Here is a 17,822-nt window from a genome sequence, read left to right as displayed (position 1 = left end):
GGTGCCCCCAGTGCGGCAGCAGCGTTGTGTTGGGTGCCCCCAGCAGCTGTCTTACAGTCTGGTGATCCAGTCTGTGCAGGGTGATCCCTGTTGCTAGTGTGATGCGTGATCGCAGCGTTTAAGTCCTTGTCTGGTGATCCCGACGTCTGGTGTGGCCCGCCCCGGTGACCGGAGGCAGGCCACCATATTGGCAACGTGGGCGGTCCGAGCTCCACACACTGGAGTGGTGTATGGGCTGCTGGTAGCATGTGGTGCGAGTCGATGTGTATCATCAGCCGCAGAGGAAGGAGGGTGTCTGCCGTGCTGCAGGCGGCCCAGGCACCTCGTGCTGCTGTGTGGGCATGGGTCGGCTGGTGCCTGCGTGTGTGGCTGTGGTCCTGGGGGGGCGCTGACCAACGGAGGCGGCCCGAATCGTCTGTGGCATCGGCTGCGTGGTGAGGGAGCTGCCGCGTCCCCGAACAAAGACAAGGGGGTGGAGCCTAGCGGTCCGGGCCCACGGCATGACACATTATAGTATTCCGCCCAGAGGGGAGAATGCGGCTGTGTGTCCCATTTAAACCCGGGCCCGCAGAGTGAAAAAAGAATATTAAAATATACTTTTGCCTGGCCGGTGGTGCAGCCCAGAAAGGGGGCGTGGCCTCCAGGGCACCGAGGCCTTGCGGCTGCCACAACCTAATAAGAGACAAAGGAAGGGGTGCGGCCCATTCTACTGGGTCGCGGCGTTAACAAAAAAAAAAGGAAAACTGCTGATCCCACAGAAGTTAGGGTGGGCGTGGCCCACCAACACCGGGACCCGGAAGGAAAATAAAGGACCGGAAGAAGGAAAGAACAATGTTGGGCCTGCAATGACCCAGAACAAGGAAGGAAGCCCACAGTTAATCAGGCAAACTCTTGCTGGTGCGGCAGCTCCCAAGGGGGATTGGCTGAGGGACTCTAGATTTTGGCAAGTGTAAAGAAAAGGCATCTTGACCCCTTGTGCCTGTTTGCCTCCAACACGGGTAGTGGCTCCCTGGGGAGCACTCATGCGCCTGTGGGGGACAGTGGTCAACCTGTCTGTGGCATCCCCATTACTGACAAAACCCCCTGAAGGGAAGCAGCTCCCCACAGAGTGCCTGTGCACCCTTCAGGACACCGAAAAGTGTGCAGCCCACTCAAGGGCCCAACACTAGTGAGCACAAGTGGCGACACCTCCACTCAACATCATGGGGGATGAGGAGAATGAGGGGGTGTGCAGACAGGGTGGCCAGCTGGCACCCCTATATCCGTTCGATGTGGTGGGGGCATCTGTCAGCCTGGGGCCCCAGTGGACGGCATGGGTAGAAAATCTGGAGCTATGATTTGAGGCAGTGGAGGTCAAGGATAGAGCGAAACACCCAACCCTACTGTACTCAGCCGGCCTGGGTATCCAGAGGCTGTTTAGGACCCTACGGGCCTAGAGACCAGTCATATGATGCAGCCATTGCAGCCCTGAATGAGTACTTCAGGCCCATGGTCAACAGGGACTATGAACGGTTTCGGATGAGGTCTGTGAGACAAGAGGAAGGGGAGAGCCTCAATGCATTTCATGGAAAGCTGCGTGGCATTGTGCTGTCCTGTGCGCTGGACAATTTTGAGGAGGATGAGATCAGGGCGCAGATCATCTATGGCTGCGGTTCATCAAAGCTGTGCAAACAAGTCCTGAGGGACCCAGCGCTAACCCCCGAACGCATATTAGAACTTGGCCGTGGCCAGGAATTGGTGGAGGTGCGGGCCTCTGCCATGGACCTATCCAGACAACTGAAGCTGGAGGCCCCCATGCAATGGGTCAAGTTGGAGGAGGTGTCAGCCGTTGGCAATTGGCAAGGGAGTAGGTCACCGAGGAGAGGGGATTGGCCATGGAGAGACCCCGGTGCCACCATATGCCATCAGTGCGGGTCGGATCTTCCACATCAGCAAGATTGCCCGGCTAAGGGACATATCTGTGGGAAGTACAGGAAAGTGGATCACTTTGCATGGGTGTGCCTCACCCCGATGCCGGCCAGCATGGTGGGGACGCCGGTGGGGAGTGGGTCAAAAGAGAGCGGGGGAGAAAAACCCCCAGAGTTGCATCGGTCCAAGTGGCTGAAGACCAAAGGAGGGGGCGGAAAGACCTTGCTGAAGAAGTAGATGAGGAAAATGTTTTCTTCCTGTCCTGCAGCAACGTCAGCAGCCACTTTGATCTGGGCATTTTCTGATTCCTAGAGCCCACTGTCGGGGCCCACCCCTGGGTGTGAGGACTGGAACACACCCGTCTGGTTGCAGTGTTTACATAGTTGGTTTGTTGGTGCCAGGACTGGAATGTACCCTTGTTTGCAGTGTTTGTGTAGGATAGTACGGGTGCATGGACTGGAATCCACCATACTTCTAGATACTGTATTGGGACACTGTTTGCAGTGTGTTGTGTTTTTTTTTGTTATAATAAAGGAGGCATGTTATGTGCAGACCAGTGTTTCTTTAAGGGGAAGCGTCATGACATTATCATGACGCACCTCTAATAAAAGGGGCTCTGCTGGCACGTAAGATTCAGTGCAGCAGAGCCCCAGGAAGTGGCAACTCATGTCTGCGTATTGTTTTGTTTGTGACTGTTTCGCTGTGTGATCACAGCTTTTGGACTCCGTCTCCACTGGGTGCCCCCAGAGCGGCAGCGGCCACTTGTTGGGTGCCCCCAGCTGCTGCCTTACAGTCCGGTGATCCGGTCTGTGAAGGATGATCCCTGCTGCTAGTGTGCTGCGTGATCGCAGTGTTTAAGTCCTAGTCGGGTGATCCCGACATCTGGTGTGGCCCACCTCAGTGACCGGAGGCGGGCTACCACAAGGGGTGGTTATCCATCTCACGCATTGCCACAGGAAATTTAAGAGCTCTGCGTATGATAGGCAAGTTTCAGTTAAATAATGTTTTTGTCTGCATTTGTCCATCTCTTTACTGCATTAAGAAAGCACTGACTTTTACTCTATTTTTTTTAGATAGCCTTTCAGAACACGCAAACTAGCAAATCAGTGGATAATGAGGAAGATTTGTTTAAAGAGCAGTAAAACAATTGGTTTCTCATTTCAAGACAATACTACTCTGTTATGTTATACATGCCAACATTCCGATGGACCTGGGAGGGAGAAGGGAGATTTCGTAAGGGAAATCGGGAGATGTACATTTCCGCATAGGAATACATTGGGGCTAGAATGAAAACAGGTGGGAGAACACGAAAAATAGCTACATTTTTCACCGAAAAGTCAGGAGTCTCCCACCTGCCTAACTTCTGGATTTTTCCTGTAGACTCAAGAATTTTAACCATTTCTCCGGGTCTCCGGTGTTGCATGTCACCCCTTCTGGGGGACATGGTACCTTCTGGTGTTGGTGTCATGGTCACATGGGGTAACCATGTGACCATGTTAATAAAAGAGACGAGCCACTTCCGACTGGACAGTCGATCCTACTCTGACTTCTGCGTCTCCTTTGGTGCACCATCAGCGGACCCATGGCAAGGTAAGGAGTCTCCTGACCCTTACCCCAAGAAGGCAAATTTAAAAATAAATACATGGCGCTTAAAAGCACCATCCATTGCGCACTCGGTGCATGGTTTGTCTCCCCGGGGCTGGCCGCTTCCTGGTTTCCCTTGTGCCCACCTCCCAACTCGCCCACTGCACCCGGATTGGGCCACACACCCCATATCAAGAACATCCCAAGGCAGCCCTCTGCCCGGCAGCCCCAGCGGCGAAGGACCATGAGGCAAAGGGGAGTTCCTACATTGGCGGCTCCAAGATGTGTCTGCAGGTGTCCGCAGGGGACGCCAAGGAAGCCAGCAGTCAACAGACACCGACATAAACTGTGAGTGTGGCATGGGTGGGCAGTAGAGCAATCACTCTACTCCAGAAAACCCCTGCCACTCTACCTTACCTCCAAATAACATAGGGTGCAATAATATTAGCATGTCCACACTTAGATAGAATTGTGAACATTAGCCTGCGTCGCATCTAGATAGGATTTTGACTGAAGGATAGCATGCCCGCACCTAGATGAAACTTGAATGTTAGCATGTGCCACACTCAGAACGGTGAACACCAGCCTGCACCGCATCTAGATAAGGCTGTGAATGTTAGCATGCCCACACCTAGAACTCTGAACATTGGCCTGCGCCGCACCTATAGGATTGTGAAGACCAACAAGTGCCACACTTAGACAATACTGTGAATGTTAGCATGCAAAAGGTCAGGTAACCCACTAACCAATATAACCTCAAACTCTGCATACTTATCTCACTCAAAAACTCACACAACCATCTCTCGCACCAAAAGCCGCACGCACTTTACAACACTGCAACAACACATAAGCCGGAGCAACAGCACACGCGGACTGACACCGATCCAATACCCGCACCAAAGCTCAGCACCCAGTGTATACCGAGTTGAAGCTGCCAACAGAACGCCACTCCTCTCACTATCCTACTCCTTCTTCACCTTACTAACCCATCCCACCTTATCGTTTGCAGATCTGCCAGAACGCCTGGGGACCATTTCCGTTGGTGACGGTGCGCGGTACAAATACCTTTAACATTTAACCATGCTAGTGCTGCGCAGCATGCCGTGGGCCTAGCCACGTGGCCCGGCCCTAGGACGGTGGCCCTGCTAGGCAACACTGTCCTCTCTGCGATGGTCCCAGCCATGTGACCATGGCCTGTTCACCATCCTCGGCCTGGGTGCCCCCAGAGCTGAGGCTGGTCCTCCCTGTCTCCTGCTGGTCACGTGATCACGGCCCTGATGGCCATGTCGGGTGATCCCTACATCGGGGTGGCCCGCTCCGGTGACCCGGGTGCGGGCCCTCAACATCCGGGAAAGATCCTGGAATCTCAGGAATTTTGGTGGGGGACAGCTTTCACTGATTGTTTTTTTTGTTGATTGTTTTTTGTTTTGTTTTGTTATACTTGCAGGACTGCGCCGCCTCGAACTCCCTGCCTGAGTGTGGCTTTGTCTCTGCAGCCATGACAGTAACGCTTCCAGCACATTGGCAAAAAGAATGCAGGTGAAGCAAAATAACGCGTTTTCATTCGTTTCTGCCGACTTTCAGTGCGAACGCGCGTTTCTTTTGCAAATCACACACTGCAATAGGTAGTGCATACATCACCACCAATGAGCCGGCAGGAGCTGCAGCAGTGCAAGAAAGGTGTGCGAGGAAATAGCTGTGCCCTGGCACCTATTTACACACTCATAGTCGCATTGTTAGCACATGAAATGCAATTGGCAGTTGGCACCATCCTTCCATTTGACTCTACACCATTTTACCTGCATTCACTTTTGTAAGGCTGGAAAATCTACACGCAAAAACATTCTTTCCAACGACGCCGATTGACAGACAGACTTAACTAACGATGTTAGTGGGCAATGAAGATTTGAATCCTGCTGCCAAACCACCCATGTTCCAGACAAGCGATCACAGATGTAAGCAGCTATAACCAAAAAAAAAAAAGAAAAAAATACACAATGATGTCATCACTGGGTGACGGGTTGTTTATATATTTTTTCGCATAAGGCAACGGAGGTCAGCTGACAGATTTGCACTTTTGCCCAGCACCGGCATTGTACAGGTGAGTAAAGTAAACAAGGAGAATACATTGTGTTCCTCCAGTTGCCGGATGCACTGGGCATGCTCAGAACGTCGCCCCACTCACTGCTGGGGCCCCGAGATTGGTAAACAGAGGCTGGGGAGAGAGCGTGACAGCTGAGCGAGCAGGAGCCGACACCCGCCCGCCCGCCCGCGCGCGACAGGCAAGCCTGCAAGAGGAAGCTGTCCTCGGCTGTTCTGTTGCCACAACCCGAGGAGGCTGCACACACCGGCTGCAGACGGCCTCCGCCGCAACTCCCAGGGACGGCGCCACTGGTGAGTTACAGACCCGGGAAGGCGGGCGGCGAGGGCACACGGTGCATGTGGGGAGATTACTGGCTCCGCCTATTGTGCGTCGGTCTCTAGGGGTCGCTGGGAAGAGGGAATCGGGCGACTTGGCCGGTTTTTGGGGAGGGGAGGGGTAATCTATTCCGTTTATTGGGGTCAGTGCTGCTGCACTTTGGTCGCAGGAACCCCTTCTCTGTGACGGAGTTTGGCTCTCCACATGTATCCATTTTCGATGGACAGTCCACACCAATTGTAAGGTTTGTGTCCGCACTCTTTTTCTTTACATTACCCGATTTCATAGACTTCACCTTGTTTTATTTACTCTCAAGTCCAGGGACGGCTTTTTCCTTTTGGTTAACGCTGCTAAAATCGCGCATTAGTCCGTGCACCAACGACCACCATCCCTTAGCTGCAGAGTCATTGTTTTTCTCCAGGCACGCGGATTAATTTTAGAAGTTGCTTTCTTCCCCGGAGGGGATGTAATGCCCAGGGGTTCTCCTCGGCTTCCCATCCATAAATGGATTATCAGATGTTGTGACGGTGTTTTTAGGACGTGCTTGGCTGGCTGTCGCTATGCAGATGCCACCGTGTCTGTTGCTCTCTGCATGCCAATGTTGCTTGCTGTGTGCCTGTCTCCATCAGATAATGTGTATGCCTTGCATACAATGGCTGCCCTGTGCTTCGGTGGGATAATAGTCTGCACAGGCAGAGTAAATGCGTAAGAAGTACATTTAAGATTGGGGGAAAGCAAATGGGCCTGACAGCGATTCTGCAGATTTAAGAGTGCAATTAAGGGGTGAAGACAAGGGAGAACAGACCTACGATCTTCGGTGCAGTGCGTATGGATCGAGCAAGTGCACGGATGGTCACTGGGAGGGGGAATGCACCCGGTCGGTTGGGACTGGGGTAAGTGCAGAGAGAGACACTCTCTTGGGTTAATTTCTCAAGTGCATTGAGTGGGGTAGGGTGTCGGGCGTCAGGCCCTGAGGCAAGTGTGAGGGAGGACTGGCGGGGGTGCCGGGGACCAGTGGGACTCTGAGGTACACCGGGCGGCCAGTTAGCATGCTGTACAGAGGAGGAGGGAGAGAGGGAAAAAGCTGAGAAGTAAGTTAGCAGGGTAGAGATTAGAAGAGGAAAGTCTTGCGGAGTTTCCAGAATTTAAGGTCTGGCTCAAGACAGAGGATGGCAGGGAGGTTACTCCAGAGGGAGACACCTGCTGAGGATAAGGATCTCCCTCCAAATCTCTGCTTGGAGAACCGTCTCACTTGCAGAATGTTGGAGGTAGACCGCGTTGCTGGTAGGTGGGTCCCAGGCCCCAGAAAGCCTTGTGAACAATGTAAAGGGTCTTGAATTTGATCCTTGCCGCCAGGTGACGGAGAGATGCAGTTCCTGAGATTGAGGCCAAGGATGAGGCTTGCAGTTCTGTTCTGGATGAGTTGCAAAGGGCACAGATGAGAAAGGAGATTCAAGAAGAGGCTGTTGCAATAGTCCATCCTGGAGAGCACCAGAGGTCTGGGGACAATGAGCTTCTGGGGGAAAGTGGGAAAAGGTAGAGTACCTCTGATGAGGTGTAGCTGATAGACTTTTTAGAGATATCTGAAATGTGAGAGGTTTCTTCCTTCGCAGGTGGGTGCGGACGCAGGGCCAAGTGAGGCCGACCAGAGCGAAAGTGGGAAAGCAGGAGCATGGGTCCCAATGCTAAAAATCTCAGTCTTAGCGGCGGTGAGGCAGAGGTCGTTTGCAGCACACTAAGACTGAATAGCGGACAGACAATCAGATATGAGTGAGGAGGAGGTGATGGCTGAGGGCAGCCTGAAAGATAAGAGTGTCATCCGCATAGCACTGGAAGTTAGAGGTGAAAGTGTTGATCAGAGGCGCTAGGGCAGCCATATAGACGTTGAAAACCAGGGGGATAGGTTATACCCCTGAGGAACGCCAAAGGTTGAGAGAGTGATAGTCGAGTGAAAGGCTCAGTGTTCCACCTGGGATGGCCGGTCGGAGAGGAAGGAGGTTAACCATGCCAGAGCCTGGCTTGTGATTCCCAGGGTGTCGCGGAGATGTGCGATCAGGATGTCGTGGTTAACTGTGTCGAAGGCAGAGAAGAGGTCCAGGAGAAAGAGGATAGAGGGGGTGTTAGTGTCAAGATTTGAGAGCAGGTCTTCACGGGTGTTCAGAAGAGCAGTTTCTCTGCCTATGGTTGCTCTAAAGCCAGATTGATGGTCGTGGAAGGAATCAATAGATTTGATGTGGAGGGTCAGCTGAGAGATGGCTAGTTTCTCCAGGAGTTTGCCCAAGAAAGGAGTGATGGAGATAGGCGGTAGATTGTTTGATGGAGGGGTCGGCAGAGGGTTGTTTGAGCAAAGGGTGCACAAGGGAGTGCTTCAGGGCAGTTGGGAAGGCTCCAGATGAAAAGGAGAGGTTGCAGAGATCAGCCAAAGCTGGGGCGATGGAGTCGATATTGTCTTTGATGGTTTTGGAGGGGCAGGGGTCCACCTGTTTCGATTTTCAAAGATCAGATTTGTCTGGTTACTTCATCCGGTGTGACGGGCAAAAGAGAAGAGGGGGTAAGAGGAGGGGGGGCAAGGGAGGCTCCAGTGTTGGTGTATGCTGTGGTGTTGAAGAGAGGGTGGAAAGGGTGTCTTGGGTTTTTGTGGTGAAGTGTGCAGCCAGAGCCGAGCAAAGGTCCTTGGTGGGTGTGACAGAAGAAGAGGCTGCTGCCAGATTGGCCAGTTCTTAGCAGACTTTGAAAGGTTCGGCCGTGTTGTTTGAGGCCACATAGATGCAGCCTTGAATAAAGACTCTTTTTTTCTTGGTGCGGATGGAAATTCGATAATTCCTTTTGCAGGAGGCAGCAGGCCAGTTTGTCAGATGGTTCGCCTGATGCATTCCATTTCCGCTCAGCTTCCCTAGAGTCGTACCAAGAGTTGCACTTTTTGGAAGGCTTTACTCAGACCCTCCTGACGGGGGCAAGAATGCCAAGAGTGTTGGTGATATAGAGATTGAGGTTAGCGAGGGCTGTGTCAGGGTGAGAGTCAACCGGAGGAATAGGCGGAGGAGAGTAGGTGGAGGCAAAAGCAGCCAGTGTCAATATTTTCACATGTCTGGTGACTCTGTAGCCAAGTGGCTGTGTCGTATGTATTGCTGCAAGAGGAGAGGAGAGCTTCAGGTGTGTGTTGGGCCAGAGGGAAGGATAGAAAGTGCGAGAGAGTCGCAGAGGTTGCAGAAAGTTCCTGAGGAGTCGGGAGAGGCCAGATTGGTGTTAAGATCACCCAAAAGGAGGAGTTGAGAGGAGGAGGAAAGTAGAGAGGAAGCCAGGTCAGCCCATGAAGAGAATGGACTGACCTGGTGGCCGATTGAATGTGGCCATAGTGAGAGAAGATTTTGGGGATAGTGAGAGTCTGCAGAGTAGGCACTCGAAGAAGGAGTAGGCCTGAGTAGGGATGATGGACACAGGTGTCCATTCTGGGAAGATACGTGCTACTCCCCAGCTGTCTTTTTAGGCCTGGGCACAGAGAGTACTTTGTAGCCTTCAGGGAGTAATGTGCCAAAGCTTGTGACGGAGCTATCCTTGAACCAGGTCTCCGAGATGGCGAGCACATCAAGATCCATCAGTTCAAGGAGGTTTGAGAGGTCAGATGAGTGTTTGATGGCAGAGTGGGTGTTGAGGGTGGCAATTCGGAGCAGCTTGCCATCTTTGAAGGTCTTTCTTCGGGGGGAGGGCACAGGGGATAGTGGTCACCCCAGAGGGTGGCATATGGATGGTGTCCAGTTATAATGTTGACTGCAAAAAGTCGAATGCAAAAATGTCACAAAAAAAATGTTGAACAAAAAAATTCAAATATGTTTTTTTTTATTTGTATGTTTTTTTGGGGTCTAGCTAGTAAAAATAAATGGGGGTTTAGGGGAAGCCCCATTTAAAAAAAAAAAAAAGACAGTTCGAAAAAAAATGTCTACATTTTTTTTTGCCTTTTTTGCAGTAGACATTTTCCCTATAAACCCATATGGACCAGGGGGATAGTGGAGGATGGCAAAGGAGCCAAGGCCGGCAAGGGAGCCGGGGCAGTTTAGCAGGGCACGGGCACTTGTACAGAGGACGAGGAAGGTACAGGAGGCAAGGGATCCTGTGTAGAGGAGGAGGAAGGCGCAGCCGGCAAGGGAGCCTGGCCAGAGGGAGAGGTGAGGTTAGAGAGGCGAGGGAGGAGCCTCTCTGTGAGAAGAAGGTTGGGTTGAGGACCCTGCACCATGATGGTGCCATTGAGATAAACATTAATGATGACTCTGGAAATGGTGATGAGGTCATTGAGAACCTCCCAGCGAGTACCAGAATTAATGGGAGAAGAGGCGATAGGAGAGACCAAGCCGACCATGTAGCGAGTCCATAGATCAGGTGAGTTAACGAAGAAGAGGATGTCAGTGATGGTCTCTCTGGCAGAAGCCGGGACATAGGTGTCTGCAATAGGAAGGCCTGGGTTGGAGCCCAGTATGTCCTTCTTAAGTTTCTTCCGGCCAGATTTAGTGATTGGAGAAGGATAGGAGATAGTGAAGCAATGTGATCATAAAACAAGGTCACACACATAACGCACTGGAATGTTAGATAAAGCCTTCCTTATAATTTATCAAATGCAATGGTCGATTTGTATGAAAAGAAGTAGTGGAACAATGGTCCCTGGCCTTCCGCGCTCTTCAAACTGCATCACCACACACAAACACCCAAACCAATTTGGCTGCTGTTTAAGAGAACGTTCAGTGCAGTGCACTGAAGTGCAAGTTTCAACGTCTTCCTAAACTTTTATTTTAAAACGAAACCATTCTGGAGCAGTTTCTTAGTATATGAACAGTAAAACTTCATTAAAAAAAGTAGAGGAGCACCGCTCCAGCCCACTTCGACCACTGCTCAAGCATCTCAAATCAATATGTAGACATATCAATATGATGCAAAATAACAGTTCGAAATGGGGCGTTATGGCATCTTCTTCAAACAGGATAGCGCATATAGATCAAGCAGATGTTGCCTAACTTAATATGTTACACAAACATCTACACTGTAGCAAAACGTGTGCCTGGATGGATGAGGACGACAAAGCAAATTCTGACAAGTATGCAGAAGTGTTTGCTTAGCTTAATCGCCGACATAAAAATGTTTGCTATACTTATTTTCCGAAATTCAAGGTTTGAATGTGTGCAGTGCTGCATACAATAGGAGATTTCAAATCGCAGAGATGATCGTTTTACAAACTATGCAATTTAAATTGGTATCATTGCATTAAGCAAACAACGTGCCTTGAAAAATTCCATATTTGAGTAAAAGGAAGCTGTTTTTTAAAACACATATGCACAACTCTATAAATTAATCTTGGAGCCAAACTTTTTTGCTCTTGTGTTATTCTGTGATAAATATTGTGGAAGAAAGAAATGTGCACAGTAGTCAGCACTGAGGTTGGGTGGGGGGATTCATTGTAGTGTCAGCTTGTTATCTTGGCCAAATAGTCCACCTGTAGCTTTTGTGTGGCAATCAAGTTGAGCAATTGGAAAGTGAATGTTTTGACACAGACCAGCATTGTGATCTTGAGAAAACACTATATTCTAAGAACAAATATTACGAAACATGACCTACAGTACTGTGCATGAGACATTCTTCCTGTATGAGGATTCCTCCCACCTCACTCAACATTGCCCAGAGACGGGTCTCTCTTAATCTACCCCTGCATTATCTCCTACATCCATAGTTTATAGCTTAACATTGCCCACTATACTCTCGAGCTACACTGTTCTACATTGTAGGGGCTTCATGTCAGAATGAAACACTTCTTTTAACCATACTACTCAAGTACTCTTTCCAAACCTACATTTTATAATGTTTACATTGGTTCATATTCAATATTTATCAGAAAACACATGAGCTCTGACTCAAATATATGATGTTGACGTTTAAAACAGAACAACGCAAATAGTAAGCATACATCAAATAACTTTTTTTTTAAAATAACATTTAGATTAAGGGATCTGACCACTCCTTGGATAGTCTGGCTCAGTGCAAAGGTCATTCATAAAACACCAGTGCACCACTGATGTCGTTGTTTCTTTGAAGTTTTTAAATAGCTGCTTCTTTGGTTAGGGTAGGGCAGGCCTGGTAAACCATGCAACACTTTTGGGGGGGGGGGGTGTGTGTGTGTGTGTGTGTGTGTGTGTGTGTGTGTGTGTCACAGTCACAGTCACACTTGGTGTTCATTTCTGTTGTCACTGCACTGTCCATCCAATTGACTCTCTCCACTTGGGCTTATGTAATTGTGAGGAATTCGACCATCCAGATAGGGAGAGTGCGCTAGCTTGGGCTTTTTTGATGTATGAAAATGAATGATGGGAGACCAACCTCAGAGAAATGAGTGTGGCCATTCTTTACCCATTTCATCTGCTTCCTGAACCTAACACATAGGCACCTGTACTCTTGGAAAAGGCAGCCTACAGGCGCTGTCTTTCCCTGTCATAGTCACATGGAATGTGACAGCCCTGGGTACATCATAATATTCCAAGAAGGGGGAAGGCACACCGTCCTCCAGCCATCAGCAGCCTAATTAAAATATCAAAGGCTCCATCTATCTGCATTCCTTTGTTCTCCAGTTGGTGGCAGTGCATACTTATTGGAGCTAATTAAGGCAAGCCTTCCGATTGGGCTTGGTTGCTGGAGAGACAACAGGAAGGCGGGACTAACACCCCTTTGGTGCGCAATGTGTCGCCTTGAAGCTAGTTCCCACCCCTCTGTATGAAAGGAAGTAACATTGTCTGGGTCCACTATATACCATAGGCAAGCCCCTGCAGAGCTGACCCCTTTCAGAGGGGAGAAGAATGTGGTTTGGGGAGACAGGAATTCTGCTCCCAGCACATACTTCAAAGGAAAACCTGTGCTTTAATCAAGAGTCAGAGGGCTCAGTTAACCAGAGAGACACTTTGATCTACAACAGACAGGAAGATGGGTGGGAGTTGGGTATATGTTGTCACCCCCTTGTCTGGCCTGTTGCAGAGCAAGATTGTTGGTGGGGACCCAGAATTGGTTCATTAAGGTAGGCCTAGCCTACACCAATCACTAGGGCCCATTTGGCTTTAAAAGAGGGCTGAAACCCTCACATAGCAGATCATCTGAAGACTTTGCAAGGAGTAAGAAGGACACATTTGGACTGGAGCTGAAGGTAGTCTACCTTACATCTTCCGCCAGTTAAGGAAGGCCAGGAGATCCAAGAGGGAAGAAAGATCCCTCCCCTAAACATCTCCCAGGGAACAGAGGGAGATCCCAGACTCAGAGGACCCATCCAGCTCCAGAACCGGTACCTAGCCAGCACACCGCTTGCCCTGCCAGGTTCTGACAGAAATCTTCCTAGGTGGGAAGTGGCCGTTGCCTGCGAACACCCTCCTGAGCTTTGGGCCATCTGCCTTGAAAGGACACAAGCCCTGCAAAGAACCTAGGAGAAGTGCCACACTAGCATCATCCAGCATCCATCTTGTTAAGGACAATTTCGAGACAGTGGAGTCATCAAACCGCATCCTGCTGCACCACTGACTGCTGTCATGCTGCAGTCGCCAGAGCCATCCGGGACGCCTCGACCAGCATTCCATATCTGCCAGCCAGCACAGAGACAATGATTCTTGGCCACGAGCCGCCGTGCCGGACAGTCTGCAAATGTCCGTCCAGCCTCGCTTGCCAAACTGCTGGCCGCTTGGTACCCACAGGGGTCTCCCACCACTAACTCTGTCTCAAGAGCTGAAAAGCACTCTGAAACCGCCTTGACGCTGCTGTGCACCAAGAACTTCTTCAGCACCAGATACATTGTGGTTCTGCCCCCCTGGGCCATCTCCGAAGGCCACTAGAGACAGTTGGGACCCTTTGCTGCTTTGGTGCTGGAACCAAGACATTACTTTACCAACTACCCTCCTATCAGTATCCAGAGTGTATGCCCTGGAAGGATAGCTCAGCGGAAACGTGTTTGCCTTGGAAACAAGACACAGAGCCACATAGGTTTGATCCCCTGATCTGCGCTTAGAAACCTCAGGTTATTTATAACACGCATAATACCCAATCATATCCCTTTCATTGTGAAACTGTCTATCCTCTGTGTTCATTTACAGTGTGGGTTGTAATTGTAGTGTGCTAGTACTGTCTGTTGTAGATATTTCTATACAACCTTGACTGGACAGTCCCTTTTATCATTGGGTAATAATGGTATTTTCACTGTGTTGAGGACCTTGTGGACATGAGCCTGCCGTTCCGGCCACGTTACCAAAATTGGACATGGAGGTCTTATAATTCACTTGTATTCCAATCTGTTTGGATCCCTTCTTGTGTACTAGCGGTGTGGGGTTGATTGATGGTTTAGAAACCGGTATTCATACCTAGGCCACTGGTGCCCCGGAAGTTGATTCGTTACAGTACCAAAGCCCACTGATTTCACTTTGTAAATGTTTTTTCTTTTTGGCACTTTACAGAAAAATGGTATCGACTACATTAAAGTGTTTTTGTTTTTTTTTGTTTTCAATTCTTGTTTTCGAAGGCACGTGGAAGATTTCGAAAGACAAATAAAAAAAAACGCTCTTTTGTTTGAAGAAACTGCAGAACGTGTATGTTTATGGTACTAATTTAGGAGCATTTCATACAGCTCTTAAGCAAGTTTCGACGTAGACTGTGTACAATTAGAATCCTGATGAAACTATTTTGGTTGAATTTGTTCGAGAGATTGCTTCATGTCCAACAGACAACAGAATGTGATCCTCAGACGATATCAACATGGATCCTCCAACCCCCAATCTGTGCGAAGGCCAGTGCGTACTGTTTTTACTCATCTTTCTCATGCATGTCCAACATTGGGATTTGCCATGGTTTACTTACCGTCTCAGGACTCTGTTCACGATAAGTTAAATACCACATGTCTACTGCCAGTAGATACCAGATTAACTCACAGGCAGCAAACTGGCCAATAGCTTGTAAGGAGTGCAGTAGTAACATGCCATTTTGCATGAGGCAGAAAAAATTCATGCCTGCTAAAAGTTGTTCGCATCTACTTCTTGTAATGTACCACAAGGTGTGTGGTGGGGTGCATAGTTATAATTTAACAGCCCATCTAAGCAAATTATCTACATTATGGTATTTGGATTTTGGCTACTGATGCATAGTGGGGCAAAAAGAATTGTTCTCTGAAGTCGCAGATGGCAAATGCTCAAATTACTCGCATGTAACCCTCATTACCCCTAGTCCTACTCTTTGCCTCCCTGACAGGATTTCTTTTCCCTTTCTTACTAGAGGTATAAACCCCCTACTTACACACAAATCCTTAATTATCCATTTACCAAGCCAGATCATCGGACCGTCCTCACCCAAGGCGGGAGGGAAGGGTCGTCAGTAATGTGACGAGGAAGAGTAGAACTAGGAGTAATGAATATTATTGGTAAGTAATCCAAGTATTACCTCCATGCCCCTCTTCCTCATCCAAGTACTTACTAAGGTATACCTAAGCAGAAGAATGGGGAAAGGTCCAGTGAGACACAACAAACCAGATGGAAGAACCACATCTTGAGAAGTGTAAAACTTGGAAACTATCTTGGGAACACATTTTGTGTCACAGCGCAATACCACAGCTTCAGGAAATATACAAAGAAAGAGAGGTTACAGAACAAAGCCCTAATTTCACCTAACTTTCGAGGTAATCACAATCCGAAACAATGTTTTTTTGTGTGAAGTTTGCTATTAATCATACTTGTAGGTCTAAAGAGGGGCCCTGGAGGAACCTGCTATGCAGCTCCTTTGAGATCTCGAAGACACTCCAACTGGGATTGAAGAGCAAAAACCTGCAAACCCCTGTCAAACCTCTTCTCAAGGAATTGCAGCACAGCTAGGATACCACAGAGCAGAGGTGACATTTTGGATCCTTCACACCACTTTACAAAGTTCCCCTAATTCCTCTCATAGACTTTCAAAGTGGAATGGTACTTCAAGTGGAGAATAGTGTTTACAATCTGATCTGAAAACCCCTAATTCCTTAGCCTCTCCCTTTTTAATTTCCAGGCTGAATATTGTTTTCCTAGCTACCTCAAGCCCTGACTGGCTTGTAGAGGGCATGGCCACATCGGAGGTTCCACTCTGTCTGTAACTGTATATTCAGGAGGGAAGGGAACCACCCCATCTGATGCCAAAAAGATAACCCCACGGTCACCAATGCCCTGTACTGTTTGATCTTCTGAATTACCCTTAGAATCAATCGGGATTGGAAGGAATGCATAAAGAACCCTTGATGCCACACCAGAATCGAAGGATCCATTTCACCCAGGCCCCTGCCATCTGGAACCTGAAGAAGAAGTGGGGAAGCTTTGCGAGGAAGGGGCGGCAAAGAGATCTATTGCTGGGCACCCAAATCTGAGACCGATCTCTGAAAATGTCCTGTCTGACACAATCTTGAGTGGCTAGAAACTCCCTGCTGAGGCGATCTGTCTTGAGATTCTCCACCCGCCTGATATGGGGTGCTTATAAGGACAGAAGGTGAGGTGAACATCTCCCCAGGACCCCATGCCCAGTCCAGGACCACAATCCAGAACCTCGCCCTGCGCAGTTAACGTAAGCCGTGGTGGTGTCTGTCCAGACTAGTACAGCCTTGCCCTTGATCAAAACAGCAAACCTCTTCAAGGACAAAACTATGGCTGACCATTCTTTCCGTTTGAGGATCTGAGAGACTACTCCGGACTCCATTTCTTCTGAACTACCAGGGACCCCAGCATGGGACACCATCCATAGCTGCTGTAGTAAGGATAGTCCTTATGGGGGCAATCCAATTCAATACCCCTTCTGAGGTCGCAACTGGTGAACCACAAGAACAAGCACCTCCTTAAGTCCTGGGAAACTGGAATCTGGGACTTAGGTTAGTATCCAGTGACCCAGAAGATACAATACCAGTGTTCTGTGGTGGAGATGAGCCCAAGGGACAAGAAAATTCAAGAGCCCATATGCCCCATGACCTGCAGGGCCTGAGAGACCAGAAGAAGATAGTCTTACACAAATCCCCTGAGATCTACTTTGATTGACCAGTCATGCAGATGAATGTGAGCCACCAGGGGAGCCCCATTTTCATGAATAACATTGGAGCTGTATTTATCCCAAGGAGGATAACCTGGAATTGGATGTGAGTGCCCCTACTGCAAACATGAGAAACATCCTCTGGCAGGGGTGTATGGCCACAAGGTAGTAGGCTCCTGAGATCGTTGCCCAGAAGGCTTTGAAATCCATAAGATAATTGAAAGGACATTGTTCTGCAAGTCAGAGAATGATCCTGAGACTTGGACCCCAAAAACTTCCACCCTGAATAGGAAGTAGCTTTACCTCTAGGATTCCCAGCATATTTATCAGCTCAAAAAATCTTTGTTATCTAAGGAGTCAGCAAAAACCATAAGTCCTTCATAGGGAATTTTCCGGGCAGTGGATTTGTGTGAGCCTTCACTCTTCCAATCCTGTATGTGACCATGGCTTCTAGCCGAAATGCCTGCTTCCATAGCCATAGGCTTTCCCTTAACTCCATCATATTATAAGTCTGACAAAGCGCACCCAATTTTTGCATGTCAGTAAGGATGGGTGCACAATCTGAACCGTCCTCCATGGCTTTGCACATTTTCTTGAATTCTCCAAGAACAGTCTCTGCCTTATAGACTCATAGATATTTGCTGTAAGGGCCAGGCGAGACCCAGAGTGCTGCCTCTTCAGCTGCCATTGACTACCTCCCCACCTGGCTGGCCAGGATATTGTCAACCTCCAGTTTCTGGGACAAAGGCTTCTGTGCTTTTGAGGGGATATCATTTTCTCATCAATCTGTGCATACTGCTATGCCCAGGATCCTTTACCTCTTTTAGTATTTGGTCTTTTATATCAGAAATTACTGGCACACCAAAAACGTCTG

At 49.1% G+C, this 17,822-nt stretch overlaps 1 protein-coding gene across 4 annotated transcripts in view; it reads left to right on the top strand.

Annotated features, from left to right (window-relative positions):
* The first annotated feature begins 5,481 nt into the window (after positions 1–5,481).
* Positions 5,482–17,822, top strand: part of TMEM106B (transmembrane protein 106B) — a 177,296-nt gene continuing 164,955 nt past the window's right edge. Inside the window, exon 1 of one of the 4 annotated variants that reach the window (XM_069648628.1) lies at positions 5,482–5,593. The gene's annotated coding sequence lies outside the window, so the exon portion shown is untranslated. Of the gene's footprint in view, positions 5,887–5,944; positions 6,156–17,822 lie in introns of those variants that run through there. The other 3 variants (XM_069648626.1, XM_069648627.1, XM_069648629.1) reach the window with 3 other exon arrangements.

Source organism: Ambystoma mexicanum, chromosome 2q (genome assembly GCF_040938575.1).
Source record: "Ambystoma mexicanum isolate Mex_15411 chromosome 2q, UKY_AmexF1_1, whole genome shotgun sequence".
Taxonomy (NCBI): Eukaryota; Metazoa; Chordata; class Amphibia; order Caudata; family Ambystomatidae; genus Ambystoma; species Ambystoma mexicanum.
Note: the sequence above shows the minus strand (reverse complement) of the source record. Positions and strands in the feature narration are given on the sequence as shown.